The 19,569-nt window shown below is 45.1% G+C and overlaps 1 protein-coding gene and 1 pseudogene across 3 annotated transcripts in view; both read right to left on the reverse strand.

Moving 5' to 3' along the window:
• SHISA9 (shisa family member 9) overlaps positions 1–19,569 on the reverse strand; it is a 319,156-nt gene that overhangs the window by 230,664 nt on the left and 68,923 nt on the right. The gene's annotated exons all lie outside the window — the stretch shown is intronic.
• LOC127491479 (large ribosomal subunit protein eL37-like) overlaps positions 1–19,569 on the reverse strand; it is a 34,921-nt pseudogene that overhangs the window by 8,494 nt on the left and 6,858 nt on the right.

A 19,569-nucleotide genomic window follows, 5' to 3' on the forward strand; every position in this document is an offset into this window, starting at 1 on the left:
TGTATTCATTGAACATGTTGGTTTTAACAAGTATTTAATGGCATGGAGACCTAATCTTCATAAAGTGGTATGTGATACAGCAAAGAGTAAAATTCTTTAAGCAGCCAGGCATTCTCAGAAAACAGCAAATGCCCATTGCAATTATCTCTAGATATTAGTATAAAAAGTAGTTTTCAATTCGCTTTTTAAAGCATCCATTGGGTCTAGAAAGCCCAGCAAATGGATTTCTAGACTGGAAAACATGGCTTTACATTCCAGCAGTGCCACTCTGTAGCTCTTACACACTCTTAGCCCCCCAGTCACCGACTACTACAAATTAAGTGTAGCTTTGTGCCTGCTATAAACAGGACAAGGAGTGCATGGGGTACCGCATGTGGAATGCTTAGCCAGGAGCCAGGTAGGTCAGAAACATTCAGTTAATGGATAGTTCTTACTAACAGGGATCAGCTTTCAATTAATTTTTTTCTTTAAAAGAAAAAATGTATATAAAATACCAAGCCAGAAGGAGCTTGTCTGCTTTCTCTGAGGAGAGAGCCTTTCTAAGAACGAATGATTGCTGATGGCTGAGGCTTTGGCACTGGAAAGAACTCTGTTAGTAGCAGAACTAAGACAGGGCTGAAAAATCCACCTGGCAAAAGGGGAAGACCAGTGGGGGAAAGTTATTGGAACTGGAGAGAAGGGTGAGAGAACTTCAAGTGAGGAGAATTAGTAAGTCAACAGCTATGAACAGTTCACCTACCTGACAGGTCAGATTTCCCAATGAAGGGGCTTCCTAGAGGCCTGGGACAGCTGACCTGAAAATGGTCCTGTGCATGCTGTGGACGACCCGGACTGGAGCCAGGAGAGCCAGGACTGTGAGTGTTGCCAGTTGGAGGTAAAGAAAGAACATGGGGACCTGGCTTCTTGTGGTCTTCCTCTGTGAGTCCATTTTCCTCCTTGGGTCTCTGACATGGATGTGTTTAGAGAAACCAAATACTGTATAGTGTCTAGGAATGAGAACACTGCACACTGCCCCCTACAGGTGAATTCTGGCTCCACTACGCGGCAGCAAGTTACTTACTCCCTGGATCAAAGCCCCATTTCTGCATCTACACGAGGTGGATGACAGAACCTCCCAGATGTCAGATGTGAAGCCTGGTTCCTCACACCATCGAGTAAGTACTTGACAAAATGGCAGCTCTGGGTTTTTAAGTCACTCCAAATACAAAATCAGAATCCTCCTCTGAGAATGAGTCCTTTCGAAACTTTACATATGGTCTGGGTCAGAGGACAGACGCAGAAAGGATGAAAGACAGCCACTGTTTAGCCCCATGAAGGCTTCCTGGATGTTCCAGGACTCAGCGTGGAGCTTCCAACTACAGTTCCCTCTTCTCTCCTCCAGGACCTATGCCAGGTCCTGGAGAGGAGCTGGGAATAGGAGTTGAGCAGGAAAAAGTCCCTTGACCTGAAGTTGCTCAGAACTGAGCGGCAAAGGCAGATGTGGAAGGAGGCAGATGCAGTTCATCCAAGAGTGATCACACCCAACGAGAAGAGGAAGCACTTGGCCAAGCACTGGGGTCCTAAAGTGACACTATCTGGCTTTAACTCCAGATCTTGCAAGCCAAGGGAACCTGGAGAGTTTCCTTTCCCTCTCTAAATCACAGTATTTTCGTCTATAAATCAGAGATAATACTAGTGCTTCTCTTTTGCTGAGTGCTAGTCAGAACTAAGAGAAAACCCTAGAACCATAGCTGGTACCTGGTGTAATCTGGGTGACCAGATGTGTGAATCTTCAAAGACAGTCTGATTCTGTGGGCCAGGAGGGGGTGGGAGTAAGCTCTTCCCTCCAGGATCTCTTCTGGGAAGACCTCAGAGCTCATGACCTCACTGCGCCTGGAGTCCCTCTCAGTCTCACCACATAGCTCCAAAGGAAAATATTCTCGGGGATCAGACTTCCACTGTGTCAGTCAGGATGGACACTTCCATTGTGTCAACTACCTACTCAGAAAACACGAGACTCAAGACTTTAAAGAGTAACTCATTCTTCTACTAAGTGGAAACCTAAGTCCAAATTACTCTCTTTATCTCCCCTCTACACATAAACACACACACACATGCACACACATGAAAATAGGAAGAAAGTAGGAAAAAGAGGAGGGAGGAGAGAGGAAGGCAGGCAGTCAGACTTTTAACAAGAGGAAAAGATGATTAGGAAACAGCCAAGGGCAGAGCAGGATTCTCTGAGGATGAACAAGGAATGGATACCTGCGCACACTCTTGCCTGGCCTCACCTGGCGGAGCAGACAAGGGACAGGTGTTTTCTCTGAGACTGCTCCCCCAGAACACCTGCATGCTCAGAGGCTCCCTCAGCCCATTGTGGGTGATCCTCAAGCTGAAAGACCCATGTTCTTGTAGTGATCTCCAACAGAGGCCGTTTCTTTTCCCTGGCATGAGTGTGGACACTCAGACAGAAAAAAGTGTTTGAAGGTTTTGTTGCACAAGGGGAATATTGTGATGTCTGGGAGCTGTGCCGTCAGTACATGGTGAATTTGAGCCAGGCCACCCCCTATTCTCAGCTCCAAGCACAAACACATACACGTACAGGCTGCTCTGTAACCCTGGGTGTGGCTGCTTGAAGGGGTGTTAGACAAATATTTAGCAATCTAGTGCAGCTACGGACCAATCACTCAGACAGGTGCTCTGCCAAAGCATTGCTGGAGCTGGCTGTTGGAAGCCAAAGCTTAAGACAGTCAAAGATTAGGGATCACAAATATGGTAATAGTGGGACTGGAGGAGACCTAGGTGGGGGAGTGGCTTTGTTCACAACCCCTGCTGCATTTCAGCCTCAACCTTGAGTTAGGAAGGAAATGTGAGAGGTCTTTAGAATCATGTGTATTGGGAAAAAAAAAACATGAATTTCAAAATTTTTTGTACTAAAATAAACTTTTCTCTTTTAAAAATTTGTATTTATTTATCTATCTCAGAGGCAGAGAGACAGAGAAGGCTCTCATCTGCTGGTTCACCTCTCAAATGCCAGCCAGACCCTAGTTGGGGTCAAAACCAGGAGTCTGGAACTCAGTCCAGGCTTCCCACATGTGTGGCAGAGACCCAATTACTTGAGCCATCACCTGCTGCCTCCTACAGTGTGCATCAGCAGGAAGCTGGAGTCGGGAGCTGGAACTGGAATGAGCCATCAGGCCCAGCTATTCCACTGTGGGACACAGGTGTCTTAACTGCTAGGCCAAACAACCCCCTCCACTTACCTTGCAACTCCACTTTTCCACTGTTTCCTCAAGGTACCCTTCATGCAAATGATGACCACAGCACTTCTTAGAATGGGGCACCTGCTCGTGAGCGCCACATTTCTCCTGTTAGGTTCACTTCTAAGTGATCTCTTTGCCTCTATTCTTAACCCCTTCAATTCCAAATAGAACGTGCGATGTGGCCAACATCGCAACACTTTTCAAGAATGCCAGCATCTTCCCATTTTACAGATGCACAAGCCAGGTCTAAACAATGTAAGAAACTTGGAAAAGGATTCCAGGGTAGACAGAAACAGTGAAATTCCAATATCAGGTCCACCAGATTCCAGATCTTATATTCTTTCCAACACCCACTTCAACCCAATACCACCTCCTTTTATTCATTTATTTATTTAATCAATGAATAAAAATTGTATATATTTAACCAAGATGCTTTGAAATATGTACAAACACCACCACTCCCTTCCACTACAAACATGACCCAGAAGCAGATCCAAGATGAGAATCCACAGGCAGGTCATGGAATGAGCAACATATCACGCAGGAAGCACACCCAGGAGTCACTGAAGTGGTGAGAGAAGCAGGACAAGGAAGGGGAGAGTTGAGGGCCCATCCCAGCCTCATGTGGACCCCTGGGAGCTGTGGAGGGAGAGCTGTGCTTCAGAGTTTGGAACAGCCGGAGTCCAGAGAGCTGGACTCTCATAGGCCCGCACAGTCAGGCGCTGCAGGGCCCATGCACTCCCAGGTAGGTTGGCTCCAGCAATCCAGAGGATTCCCCAAACGAGAGTTGCAGCAGCAAATGACAAAAGGCAAAGACCACGGAAGCCATCATAGAAATCAGGGGCAATCCAGACAATGTACTAGTAGGGGCCCACCAGGAGCACTTGCCAGAATCCAGGATTTAAATACCCCCAAGCCACTTCCTTCCCGTCTCAGGAGAAAAGGTATCTTTTCTGATATTCTGAAGATGACCTCAGGACTGTTTACAAGAGCCGATGAACTAGACATGGCTCTAACCCAGGGAGAGTACCCTATCTTCCACTTCTGTAGAAACAAGGAGACGCGGCCAAGTCACTTGGGCATTCATCTTCAGCCCTACTCATACGGCAACCAGCAAATAAGGGAGAATTTGTCACCAGAACTTCAGCAAATTGAGCTCATATTTGGGGACAAAATAAAAGACAGCTGAGATGTAATGGAAACGCCTCTACAAGGAAGATGACTGAATACATTACAGGGCTTCAATTTTTACCATGGCAGATCCTGAATGTGCCCTTCATTTCTTTCTGCCGCTCAGTACTTCTGTTCATTTCCTTGATGCCAGAGGCGCCAATATTGAGAAAGCTTAAAGAGATGGGAATCAGTGTTTTGGCAATGGAGTGACGAGGGAATATTGGTAGGAAGGCCAGGGGCCCTGGGCTAGCAGAAACCAGGAATACAAGAAGGCTGAGTCACATGTGTAGAGTCCCAGATGGACTCCATTCTGAAAACAGTGTTAATTATCAAGTATTTGAATTTTCAAAAAAGAACAATCAACAGCCAGAGAGAATGGGCTCCAATATGGGAGCCATGAACAAGAGCCAAGGGCAGGAGTCAAGAGACACTAATTATCTCAATCACAGGCCATTTGAATTCAAGCAACAGAAACCCATTCAAACAGGTGTGAGCTAAAGAGAACTTGAGTTGGAAGAATCAGGGGTAGAGGCCAGACCTGAAAGGGTGAATAACTAGAAAGTTAAAACCAAGCTCTCTCCTCTCCGACTCTGTAGTTTAAAACGTGCTTCTGAGAGCCCTCCTGTGTGAATGCTTTCCCTGCATCATCTCACAGTTCACCACAAAGAACCTCTCTGAGGTACAAACATTTCTCAGACAGGGAAATTGATGCTTCAAGAGGTTAAAGAAATTTTCCAAGCTCCCACAGCATGAAAGTTGCAAAATTCAGATTCAAAACACGGCCTCCCAACCACGACCTCTTCCCACCAGCCGCACGTGCTGTCTCAGCTTCTGCCTCGAGGTCTATAGTGTTTTGAATGCTGATCTCTGCAGGCTAGTGTTTCCTATCTCAGGAGATTTGCACAGTAGAAAAAAGCTACCCCAAACTTGGTTCTAATTGGCACCCAGAGGAAAGTACCAGGAGGAGAAACTTGAACCCATCCTTATCCATAATTACATTCAGTGGTATCCAGTGTCACCCAACAAGAGTGTATCAATTCTCAAATGAAAGAATCTGATAGACTTCTCTTCATTTACAATGATAGGCAAGATATCATCTTTCTTAATTGCAGCAGGTAGTCCCTGAGCCGGCAACTTCTCTATAAAGTGGGTGTATGAGGAGGGAACATGGTAGGTGCCTATCCAGACTTCATTTATTTGTACAGTGTTTCTTGATGGGTTACCTGTATCTCATTCTTGCCAGTCACCAGGCATCAGAGATCAAGAGTCTATACCTGTCCTGAAGAGCTCACTATGTCTAGAATGGACTGACACGAACCACTGCCAACCAGCCAAAGAAGAGCTGTGGTTGAAAGAAACAAGGGGTCTGCAGTCCCGCAGAGAAAGGGCGCCTGGTCTGGCCTAGCGAGTTAGGGGAGGGTGCGTGAACCCAGTCTACGCAGCTGAGCGGCCGTGATCTACGTCAGGAAAGCAGAATGCATACTCTGCTCAGGAGCTTTGGGGAAGTGGGTAAAATGGTCAGGCAGAGGATGGGAAGGGGTGTACCAGAACGTGATATTCAAAGGGTAAGCAAGGGCCAAGCCATGAGTGACTTTCTGTGCTCAGAAAGAAGTGCAAGGCCGGCGCCACGGCTCAATAGGCTAATCCTCCGCCTTGCGGCGCCAGCACACTGGGTTCTAGTCCCAGCCGGGGCGCCGGATTCTGTCCCGGTTGCCCCTCTTCCAGTCCAGCTCTCTGCTGTGGCCAGGGAGTGCAGTGGAGGATGGCCCAAGTGCTTGGGCCCTGCACCCCATGGGAGACCAGGAGAAGCACCTGGCTCCTGCCATCAGATCAGCGCGGTGCGCCGGCTGCAGCGCGCCAGCCATGGCGGCCATTGGAGGATGAACCAACGGTAAAGGAAGACCTTTCTCTCTGTCTCTCTCTCTCACTGTCCACTCTGCCTGTCAAAAAAATCAAATAAAAAAAATTAAAAAATTTAAAAAAAATTTATTTTTAAAGGCAGTCCATGGCATACAGTAATCACTCAACAAGTCTAAGTGTAGTCTGGAAACTGGTGGGGAGCATTGAGAGGTATTAAGCAGGTGAGGGTCTGTGCAGGCCCCCCTTGCAAAAGAGAGACTGTGTTAGCCTGCCAGGCTGCTAGAGCAAAGAACCAGAGACTGGGCCAGCACTGTGGCTTAGCAAGTCAAGCCTCTACCTGTGATGCAGCATGCCATTCAGAGCGGCTGCTCCGCTTCTGATGCAGCCCCCTGCTAATTTGCCTGGGAAGGCAGCATAAGACAGCCCAAGTGTCTGGGCCCCTGCCACCCATGAAGGAGACCCACATGGAGTTCCTGGCTCCTGGCTTCAGCTTGGCCCAGCCCCAGCTGTTTTGGCCATTTCAGGAATGAACTAGCAGATAGAACTCTCCTCTCTCTCTATCTCTCTCTCTCTCTCTCTCTCTCTCCCTCCCTCCCTCCCTCCCTCCCTCTCCCTTGTGTACGGAAGGGGAAAGGGAGTGGGAGAGGGGAGGGTTGTGGGTGGGAGGGAAGTTATGGGGGGGGGGGAGCCATTGTAATCCATAAGATGTACTTTGGAAATTTATATTCATTAAATAAAGTAAAAAAAAAAAAGTGCCACAGACTGAGTGTCTTAAACAACAGAAACTTATTCCAGGGCTGGCAGATGAAGCTACCTTGGGGCTGGTTCCCTCTGAGGCCACCCTTCTTGTGTGTGGAGGGCTGAGTCTCCCTACTCTCTCCCTTCTGTGAATGTCCGTGTCTCTGTGTCTCCATCTCTGCTTCCTATAGGACAGCAGCCACCCATGTGACCTCACTTTACTTTCATTACATTTTTAAAGACTCTGTCTCCAAACACCGTCCCACTGGGACATTCTGGGGGCTGACAATGCCACACGTATATGGAGGGAGACAGGGACACAATGCAGCCCCAAGAAAGACCCAGCAGAGTGAAAGTCAAGATTGCCAGCCTCGTTTCTGAGCAACATGTTGAGCTCGCTCGACCGCCACCTCCCTCCACCAGGTGCATCCTTGAAGGACCTGGTGGCAAAGCAGAAGCCCTGTGGGGACTGCTAGAGAGGCCGGGGGCTGTTCTTGGATGCATGGGCGATGACTCAGAGCCGAGGCAAAGCCCAGCGTGGCTCCGAGGATAAGCTGGAAGGGGAGCCTGCAGGAGTTTGGCCCTTGCACTCCCACCACTGCCCTGGAGCAAGCAGTGCCGGCCCCCACAGCCCAACTCAGCCCTGGGGTCCAGGTGCTGCCAGGCACGAGAGAATCAGGGCAAGAGCAAGGCTCTGAGTGTGGAGTGACAGACTGTGGGCTCCGGTATCTGGGGCTCTCTATCCCAGGGCTCATCTACTTCCTGCCCCTAAGCTCACTCGGGCTGATCTGGAAGTCTGGCTACAGTCCATTTACACTGCCTATAAGAGTAGCTTGATACCTCCAGGGTAATATGGAGCTCACAACCCAATACAGTAAGACACTTGGAGAATACAAGCACTCCAAGAGAAAAATAGCACAGTGCACTACAGACTCCAACAGAAACAAAAATATTATAACAAATGGAATTGAACGTTTTGCCTTATTAAATATATTAAAGAGATAAAGGAAGACATTAACAATGTAAAACAAGTAGAAGAAATTAAAAAGAGTCAAGTTGCACTATCAGACATTTCAAATGTAATGGCTGAAATAAAGAACACAATGGATGGATAAATGGACACAGAATGGATACAGCTAAAGAATAATCCATTAGAAGATTCAGGAAATCTTTCAGAATGAAGAATAAACAATCAAAAAATAGACAAAAAAAAAGCTAAATGACATGAAGGATAGAAAATCATTAACATTAGAATAATCAGATTCCCATAAACAGATATGAAAGTAGAAGGAGGAAGGAGTAGTTATTTCAGGAAATAATAGATATCAACTTCTCAGGATTTACAAAAGTTCCAAAGAGGAGAAATGAGTGAAAACGCACATCTAGACACACCATAGAAAATGAAAGAAAATTATCAAAAACTAAGAAGAAATTCCGTAAGCTTCTAGTAAAAGTGAGCAGATCCTATTCTTACAAAGGAAAAAGCACTAAGGGTTTTTCATCAGCAGTACTAGAATTAAGAATACATCAAGTTAAGAGTCAGTGAACTCAAAAGGCTTCCATAGCCTTGGAAACTCATGACTGGAGCATAGGGAGATTACTGATGCCATAAACAGGAGTGTCAATTTGTTAAGTCAACAACAGGAGTCACTGTGCACTTACTCCTCATGTGGGATCTCTGTCCTTAATGTGCTGTACATTGAGATTTAATGCTATAACTAGTACTCAAACAGTATTTTTCACTTTGTATTTCTATGTGGGTGCAAACTGTTGAAATCTTTACTTAATGTATACTAAACTGATCTTCTGTATATAAAGAAAATTGAAAATGAATCTTGATAAGAATGGAAGGGGAGAGAGAGCGGGAAAGGGGAGGGTTGCGGGTGGAAGGGAAGTCATGGGGGGGGGGGGGAGCCAATGTAGTCCATAAGCTGTGCTTTGGAAATCTATATTCATTAAATAAAAGTTAAAAAAAAAGACCCATATGTTGGGTCTTTTGATATATCCCATATGTCTCCAACACTTTTTTGTTTTTTTCTAATTTTTTTTGCTCTGACTGAAAATTTTCCAAATATTTGTTTTCTAGCTTAGATATTCTTTCTTCTGCTCCACAAAGTCTGTTGTTAAGGTTTTCCACCACATTTTTTATTTGATCTACTGAATTTTTATTTCAAATTCTTCTTTATAATTTCTGTTTAAAATCTCAATTTCATGGAAAAATTTTCATTTGTGTCATATGTGGATTTCTTTAATTTGTGGATTTGCTTCTGATTGCTTCTGTGTACTCCTATGATTAATCTTTTGAATTTTGTTTGAGGTATTTCATTGATCTCTTCATCTTCACATTATAATATTGAGGGGAAAAAAAGAATACATCAAGTAATATTGTTAAAAAATTAAATGAAAAATAGAACTTAAACTGTTATATCCAATTCAGCTGTCATTAAAATATAAAGGTATGATAAAAATATTTTCAGACATTGAAGACCTCAAAGATTTGCCATAGAAGGTCTCACATTGAAAACATTTTTATACAAATTATCTAAAAGAGAGAAAAGAGCTGGTAGAAGATGCAGAGATGCAGGTGATTGAATGCCCTCATCAAATTTGACACTGGCCTTGAAGAGCTGCAACTAAATCTAAAGAGAAATTACACTCATAAAAACAGAATTAAAAGTCTATAGACCCTACTCAAAGTGTGGTCCCTTGATGATACCAGCCTTGTCTGATATGAGTGTGAGGCAGGATGAGATGGAGGGAGGGAATTCCAAAAGATGAGATATGGCATGATACACAATATACACGTCACAAAATGAAAGGCAACCAAAAGAGAAATATACATATTTAGCAATATAATTAAACAACAAATACATCAAAAGAAAACCAAGTAAATGATGAGCCAGGTAGAAAACCATATGGTTAGATGCATCATACTGTCAATATTCCAGCTTTGTTTTGGAGTCTGGGCTCCCAGGTGCCTATTACATTATTAGAAATAATTAACTCTATTAAACATAATTAGCTAGACAAAAGCAAGTGCTGCATGGAAGAACGGGAGTGTGTTATGAATCAAAGTGTGATCAGCCAGTTTTGCGTACCTGAGCAAACATCTAGTACTAGCACAATATCTCGCATATGATAAATGCTCAGAAGATGGTTATGGAATAACTAGAAGATTCCTTGGCAGCAGCATGGCAGATCTGTCAGCAAGAGATCAGGCAATGATCAGGAAGGAGGTGTGGCTATAACTCCGGCAAGAACTGAATGACAAGAGAGCTATCGGAACAGCCAAGGAGTCAGTGCTCTCTGAAGATTTCATGTTGGAACTGGCAGTAGGTTAAGCAGCCACCTGTAATACCAGCATCCCATATGGGCGCCAGTCTGTGTCCTGGCTGCTCACTTCCCACCCAGCTTCCTGCTGATGGCCTGGAAAAAGCAGTGGAAGATGGCCCAAGCCCTTGGGCCCCTGCTACCCACTTGGGAGACTTGGAAGAAGCAGAGCTGGGCAATGTGGCCATATGGGAAGTGAACCAGCAGATGGAAGATCTCTGTCTCTCCCTCTCTGTTACTCTTGTCTTTAGAAAGAAAAAAAAAGATTTAATGCAGTGTTGAATCTGCAGTTCCTGGTGACTATGAGTGGCATTCATGAGGGGAGAGGAGTCAAAGTTGGTAGTCAGGTTCCAGGATCCTCAAAGCAGATCAAGAACCATCCCATAAATCAAAGACACCACGATTCCCTGTTTTATTCCTTAACATTTTATCATGGAAAGTTTCCAACATATGGAAAATGTGAAAGAATAGAACAGTGAAGACACACACACCACCTACATTCTACAATTAATGCTTGGATGTATTTCCTCCCACACACATCCATCCTTCTATCCATTCCTCCCGTCACTCACCAACCCATTTTTTAATGAGACGGTTCTGTTACATTTTGATGGGAAGAAAACAAATTGAAAAGAAAATTAAGAAAATTTCTCACCCCCTTAAACATAAAAGCCAAATATTCTACAATGATCTCAACCTGTCTCCCCACCCAAGGGTGCTGAAGGAAAGAGACTCCTCCTCCAGGACTGTCAAGAGCATCACTCACATTAGAAATTAAGCAGCGGGGCCAGCACCGTGGCTCACTTGGTTAATCCTCTGCCTGCAGCACCGGCATCCCATATGGGCACCAGGTTCTAGGGCCGGTTGCTCCTCTTCCAGTCCAGCTCTCTGCTGTGGCCCGGGAGGGCAGCGAAGGACGGCCCAAGTGCTTGGGCGCCTGCACCCACGTGGGATACCAGGAAGAAGTACCTGGCTCCTGGCTTCAGATCAGCATAGCTCTGGCCGTAGCAGCCATTTTGGGGGTGAACCAATGGAAGGAAGACCTTTCTCTCTGTCTCTCTCCCTCACTGTCTAACTCTGTCAAATAAAGAAATAAAGAAATTAAGCAGCTTACTCTGGAAACAAATACTGTTGTTTTTCATCACTGTTTATAGGTGTTTTATGGAGGTGGCTTTTTGGCACTTGGTCTGGGGTTTAGTAACACACTCACTGCCTAGTATTTCAAATTATGTACCATCTACATGGAGCATAATTAAATTCTGAGGGCTTCAAATAGTACTCAGATGTCAGTTACCATCAACATCAACATCAACAAGAGCAGTACTCTTCCTTGTCTTTGTAAACCGCAATGATCATTTGATGAAGTTGGCGGCACTGAGAAAGTCTTTCTCAAGGGGAAACAGAAGTCACACTTGTTCGTTCCAGAATAAACAGTGAACAGCCCAATGGTCCTGGTACCAAGGCGATGGCGCCATTTTTGGTTATGATGAAATATATGGGCCAAATGCAAGCTTCCATTTTATTTTTCTGGAGAAGCATCATGTTGCTGTGTTGTCGGCCCATTTCCAAGCTCTCTCTCACTCTTGCTCTCTATCTCATCTGTCTTTGCACCTGCTCAGCCCTCTGCAAAGATCCTACCCCTCCTCTCCCACCCTTATTTACCCATTGGCTCTCTCTCATTCTCCACAGCTGTGCTTGGCTGTCAGTTCCTAGGAAGCCTTACCTGATCTTACCAGGCTGGACTGTGTTCTCCATGGCACCAACGCTTCCCACTGTCATGAATTCCCTGGAAGCAGGAGTCATCCCTTTCACTTATGTACCCCCAGTGACTGCTATAACAGCATCCACCCAGAAACCCATCCCCTATCTGGAATACTGCCAGACCCTAAGACATGGGGAACAAAATGCAGTGAGTCAGCTAGAGGCTCTTAAAGGTTTCCTCTCCCACGTCCGTGGAAATCAAGTCAGGGAGTGAAGCCCAACTTTCAGAGCTTCCTGCTTGCACGGATCCCTTTTTCTGCCCATGCAGCTCACCGTGTTCTCTTACTATGAAACTATGCAACCCTCAATGTTCTTTTGGATCATCTTAAATGTCACCTCTTTCTAGAAACCTTCCCTGGCTTACCTCCAGCCATTCTCCGAGGTCCCCAAACTAACTGCCTGTCTCCACCACGTGGCTTCATTTCTCTACTTAGGGCGATAGCCTAGACTACACCACACCCGAAAACAGGGCAGACAGATTCTTAATCCCGATTTAGGCTATTTCCCACTGTAGCGCTCGCCTGCCTGGAGCCCCTCTGTTACCTTCCACTGTCCTCACCCCAGCACACCTGGAATGATTCAGAGATTCTGAAAATGGGGAAAGTATTTTTGGTCTAAATGGCTAGGGCAACTGAACTCCAAAGGAATTAAGCTTCTTGTCAAATCTCTGTGATCCAGTTGGGATGGTAGTACAATAACAATAATTTGGCAAGGGACCCTCCATCTCAGACCTTGCCAGGTAAAGTCGACACACACATGGTAACGGCCACAACAGGACAGGAGAAAATCTGAAGGACCACACAAAATTAATGAGTTTCTCCTCCTAGAGCAATCAGTGGGGACGGCAAAGCAAGATTTGCAGACAACTGAAGATTGGGGCCAACATGTTGCCAAGTGAAACTAATTGAGAATCACAGTAAAACTTTGATTAGTCGGGATGCGCCGGCTCATCAAATTTGCTGATAAATTAAAGTTTAACTGGAAATTTCTATTGCTTTAGTGTTCATTGCCCCAAAAGCTGTTCACATAAATGAAGCTATTATCTTTCTTTATAACTCAGGTCACTGAGTGTGACTTCATGTCCCTTGAGGATGACTGAGAATCTCGCCAAGTATCAGGGTCATCATCCATCATCACCTGCCTGTCCCTCGTCTCAAAATTCCTACACTAACCTCACCAAATCCTGATGACATCAACCCAGTGCAGAATGTCTGTATTTTGGCCTCTGTTACTTCTGCCAGAATGCCTTTTATTGTCACTTAAATATTTCTGTTAATCCATAAACACTGAAAACCTATAAGCACAACTACTGTAACAGAGGCAATACCTCTATATTCTGAGTCTCTCCCCTTAACCATTCATTCATGTGATGGTAAGAGCTGTGTGTGAGCTACCTCTCTTCCACTGGACACATTTTTAGTGGAATTATCAATAAAAAATAACAAACACACTTAACCAAAAACTACTCAAGAGCAGAGAATGTATCTTATACAATTCAATACATCCTATACAACTTCACAGCAATAAGTACAGTGTCTGGCCACAATAAATACTCAACAGATATCTATTGGGTTGATGAATGAATAAACTGAACTTTTGAACATGTAGATTAACAAAATACAAATGTCAGAATCTCAGATTATTCCAAAGCAACCCAGAAAGTTTATAGAGAGATAGGTATAAGCACAGCTACAGATAATACAGGTGTAGACAAATATAGGTAGATTAGATAAAGATGGAGACGCAGATGGAGATCATTCCAAGTTTAAGATTATTTTCAAATTGAACTGAATATTCTTATTAATAAAGATATCACTTAGAATTGGAAATCACGTGTGACATATGGCTTATATGTACATCGCAATCACGTTTTCAGAATTTGGTTATGTTTGCTGTCTGGTGGCCTTGTCCCCTTCTTTTGTAAGAACATCAATTTCCTTTAGGGAACTAACTCTCTTCCACTGGATATAACTTTAGTGCAATTATTAGTTAAGATGCCCTGCCTGCTCCTGCATAAGGAGTGGCCCAAGGTTGTCCAAACATGGGCTTTTCCCTCAGACTTTGAATCTTGAGCTTGTGAATGAAGGACTGAAACTAGGTAGTTTTTCACTGCCATTCACTGCCATTCTACAAGGAGCCCTGGAACTGCCTCGTTCTTGTCCTTCTGAGAGTCAGGAATACAGCCCATCAGATGAGAATGCAGGGAGTCAGACATGGCTCTCCAAGGCTCCTACTCAAATGTCCACCACTGAGACACCAGGCACATAGAAGGTGGGTGTGGCTGCACCCTAAGCAAAAGCTGATGGCCCAGTCAACTCATGGGGACATGTCTAACTTCAAGGGGCGCTTACAGATAGCCAGAATGTGTCTCTTGTCACCAAGGAATCCTGGCTGTACAGTTGCTGAAGACCCTCCACTTAGGACTTCCCTCCCAAGCTCCACTTCCAATGACACCCTGAGGGTCCTTGTGCATTATAAGGAGAGCAAGCACGCTTTTATGCCATAGGCAACAGAATCCAGAGGGCTCTTGAGGAATGCTTTATCCTCTCCAAATAGTATGTGGGCAAGGCAAGAGCCTTTAACAGGGTCATACAGTCAATATGTAGTAAATCTAAAATCAAAACACAGGCCTCAGAAGTCCCAATCTAGGGCTCTTTCCATCTTACCCAAACCAGTACTATCCCTACTTGCAGGATCTTAATAGGGATATTAGTCATCTCAAATGTTTATGTGAATCGATCATTAAAAGGTAGACTGGTTACAAAGATTCAGGGTGCTATATACACATATGTCATTGAGCTCTCAAGCACTCAAAAAAAGACAACTATCCTTAACAATTTCAGGTTTTATTAAGTGCATTTGGTCTGCAGGAGGAAAGGTGAGGTGTGGAGTGAGTTAGTCTTTTCCTGCGTAGTCACCTAGCGAGTCTCCACTCTGAAACCAAAATGTCCTCCTCACCCAGCAATGGCCCAAATGGACCTAACTGACTCCTGCATCTTTCTGGGAGTCAAGAAGCATTTACCATGTACAGCACGTTAAGCCACCACCTGCAGCACCAGCATCCCATCTGAGCACTTGTTCAAATGCTGGCAGCTGTGCTTCTGACCCAGCTCCCTGCTAATGCACCTGGAAAAGCAATGGAAGATGGCCCAAGTACACAGGCCCTGCCAACCACATGGGAGTCCTGGATGGAGTTCCAGGCCCCTGGCTTTTGCCTAGCCCAGACCTGGTTGTTACAGCCTTTTGGGGAGTGAATCAGTGGATGGAAGATATCTCTCTATCTCTCCACTCCCCCCTTCAAGTAAACAAAAAAATATTTGGGAAAAAAAAAAGTCAGAACCACTTTCCAAGGAGCACTAGAATTGACTGCCCAGCTGAGTAACATACATATGCCTCCTTTTTATTTCCTTAAGGAATCCACTCAGTCCAGATGGCCCCCTGTACCATAATCCCATATCATTCTAGGAAAGAGAGTGGAATTTGAAAAAAAAAAAAAAAGGAGTAAAGTGAAAGAAAACCCTTCTTTGAACACAACTCAGCTGCCAGGCTCTTCAGGGAAAATGAATGGGATGTAACAACAGCCTCCTACATGGATTCCTGCATCTATTCTTGCCAACAAAATCCATTCTCCAAAAATAATAATCATATCGCCCATTGCTCCAAGCCCCTCACTGGTTCCTGGTCAATGACAACTGCACTATCCAATATGGTAGCCTACAGCTACATGTAGGTATTCCAATCTGATTCCAATGAAGGATTCAGTTTCTCAGCGGCACTAGCTACATGTCAATTGCCCAAAAGTCCCATGTGGTTGATGACTACCATATTCAACACAGCGCGCAATGAGCACTTCCATTGCCCCAGAAAATTCTACAGGACAGTGCTGACCAGGCGGCAGTCCAAACTCCTCACTGAAGTCTCAGAGAGTCTCTGTGACACCGTCCTTCCCCGACTGCTCACCCCATTATGAATCACTCATCCCCGCTCACCTGTGGTTCCAACCACACGGGCTTCCTATTGGCTTGTAGAACTACCCTAACTTGCTTTCCTGCCTCACGACCTTTGCACCCGAGGTTTCCTTGGCTAGACCTCTCCTCCCCTCTGCCCTTTCAATCCTCCTCTTTCAGGTCCTAATCCAATCACTGCCTTTCCAGGATACACTCTAGCCAGTGTATCCTTCTGCCATTTTAATCTTAGTGCTTCAAACTATCGGAAACGTTCCTATTCACTTCTTTTTTGCTTCTTCCACGTGCCCCTGCATCCTCACACACTAGGCCATCACCTGCAACAAAGCAGGGACTTTACCTAATGTATCGATCACCAAGTCACCAGCCTCTAGAACAGTGTCTGGCATAGAATAAACACTCGGGAGAAGTTTTTGTGGAATAAGTAGGCTAAATGTAATGCAAAACAGGCCAGGATCCATGAACGATCCTCTAAAGAGAAATCAAATAGAAACAACCCCACGGGTACCACTAAAATTGAGCTGAACACTGAGCTGGCAAGGAGCTCTGCCATGTATTAGCCTTCTCCATTTTCTTTACCTGGGCTGCTCTGATTAATTGCATCAAAGACTCACCCGCAACAATAACAAGGATGGCATTCATAATAATGGCCATCATAAAAATAATCAGGCATGGCACGTGGCTCCTTGTATTCGCGCTCCTAAAGAGCGATGATACAGGCGACAGCACACGGTGAGTAAGGAGAGTCATGAATTTTTTAAATGACAGCATCCCCGGTGCCCTGGGAGACGTTTGCCTTCCCCAGCTATGCACCAAATTAGGCCACCGTTGCTACCGCCCCTTCCCCAAGCTTCAGAGGCTGACTCACGCTTCATGGGAAGACCTCTCTCCCATTCACGCCTGGGCAGCCCGCCAAGAGTCGAGCGGGGTTCCGCCTGCCTCTCCAACACAGCCTCCGTCTCCCCCATCTCCTCCTTCCCCATCTGTAGTCAGGGGCCAGCTCAGCTTCCTGGCTACTGACAAGGGATTCAGAATTTACTAGACAGCCCTGCTGAGCAGGCCAGGGGAGGGATCCTCCCAGTGTTCCCTGGACACAGTCAGGATGGACAGGGCAAGTAAGGACAGCAGGCATCAGCCTTGAAATATTTCTCCCAAGGCTTTGCTACTGCCATTCAGCCTGGAAAATCAGTGCCTCTGCAGGTAGGGCTCACAAAGGACCTGGGCAGTGCCTGGCTTCCTGTCTGTATCCCAGGTGGGGTCTTTAGACGGATGCCAACTCCCCTTTTCTTCAATTGCCCACCATGCTTCCAAACTGAACCTAGTCTTTAATCAGTCTCCAGCTGCCCCAGGTCATGAACATCTGATTCATGTACTCAATCAATATTTCATGAGTACCTACTGTGCATCAGGCTCTAGAAATAAATAAATGAATTAAATAGAAGCTCCTTCTCTCGTGGGTTCACAACATACATCCTGGGGGCTGGCACTGTAGCATAGCAGGTAAAGCCGCTGCTTGTGGTGCTGGCATCCCATGTGGGCACCAGTTCGAGTCCCAGCTGCTCTACTTCCAATTCCAGCTCCCTGCTAATGCATCTGGGAAAGCAGTGGAAAATGGCCCAAGGTGGGAGAACAGGAAGAAGCTCCTGGCTCCTGTCTTTGGATCAACCCAGCTCTAGCCATTGTGACCATTTGGGAGTGAACCAGTAGATGGGAGATTTCTTTCTCTCTGCTTCTGCCTCTATACTCTGCCTTTCAAATAAGTACATAAGTCTTGAAAAAAATACATCCTGGAAAACAGAGGTATCATTTCTTATCCTATTCCTATTATTAGTGAATATTTAAATACATCAGAGAACAAATAGGATATCATGATAAAGCCCATTTAGTCACCCTTTACTCCATGAATAAAATCTGATGATATTACGTCAAACCCTAGCATCTCCTCCCATCCCATCTTCCTCCCCAAACCCACCACAGCATATCTGCTCTGCTGAACTTCAGGGTTTGTTTCCTCTAGAAATCTTAACCTATTTATGGTCCCCAAATAGCCCACTATATTTTTGTATGTTTTACATTTGAATATAGCTTCCAAAGCCTACATTTTTGCACATTAACACTTTCAGACATGTAGTATTAATCTGCAAATTTTTTGGAAGAAATAGAACATTTTATGAATGGGTCACATTTTACTAAAACAATAAATACATCTATTTTCAGAAATATTTTCCACTTCTAATGTAAAGTTAACACTGGAGAGCTTCATCCAGAAAAGTGTACACTTCCTAAATGCACAGAATGATGATTTCCATGAAGTAAAGACAACAACTAACCAGCAGCCAAAGAAAAGAAGGAAAACTCATTTTTGTGTCTCTGGAGCTGTCACGTGCTTCTTCCCCTTCACTGCCCTCCACCCAGGGTGACAGTTGTCCTGGTGGCTCCACCACACATTCACGGTGCCCACCCTGAATGGGGAGCAGCAAACCATCACACGCAGCCTGCCACCTGGTCATAGAAACAAAGTTTCATCAGAACACAGCCACACTCGTTCCTGTATCTTCCATGGCTGCTCCTGCACTAAGTTGGCAGAGGTGAGTGGCAAGAGAGAACAACCTCTTCACAGCCTTAAAATCTTTACAGAAAATGCTGCAGCCTCCGTTTTCTAGAACATTGCATAGATAAACTCCCACACTCTGAACACCTTCTTGTCTCATGTCTGACTTTTGCTCAAGGCTGTGTTTGGTGAGATTCACACGTGTAAAACAGTTGTTGGTTCTCATTGCAGAACATTCGACTGTATGACTCCAAGGCAATTTATTTACTGAACTCTTGATGGAGGTTTAGGTTGTTTCCAATTTGGGGCCGTTATCAATAGTGCTGTCATAGACATTCTCGTACGAGTCTTTTGGTGTCATTCATTCACTTTAATTAAGCAAGTTAACTCATAAATAAGCTTACTACAGTCTGTTTACCCACCTTACAGTGAAAAGTTAGGTCAGGGGTTCCCAATCTAGTCTGCACACTGGAATTACCCAAGAGTTTCAAAACACAGTGACAGGGCCAGTGTTGTAGCACAACAGGTTAAGCTGCCGCCGCCAAAGTCAACATCCCATATGAGTGCCAGTTCAAGTCCCAGCTGCTCTATTTCTAGTCCAAATGTCTACTAATGCTCCTGGGAAATCAGATGAGCTCCTGTCACCTCCATGGGAGACCCGGATGGAGTTCCAGGTTGCCGGCTTTGGCCTGGCCCGGCCCTAGCCAGTGTGGCCATTTGGGGAGTGAACCAGAAAATGGAACATATGTCTGTCTGTCTGTCTGTCCTCCCCTTCCCATCCCTTCCTCCCTCCCTCATTCCCTCCCTCTGTGACCCTGTCTTTCAAATAAATAAATCTTTTTTTTTTTTTTTTTAAACACAGTGACAACTGAGCCCCACTCCAGAGACTGATTTCCTGGATATGGGATCTCCATGGTCTGAGCTTTGTAGAGACACTGCAATAACAGTT

The sequence above is a fragment of the Oryctolagus cuniculus genome, chromosome 19, assembly GCF_964237555.1.
Source record: "Oryctolagus cuniculus chromosome 19, mOryCun1.1, whole genome shotgun sequence".
Lineage (NCBI taxonomy): Eukaryota > Metazoa > Chordata > Mammalia > Lagomorpha > Leporidae > Oryctolagus > Oryctolagus cuniculus.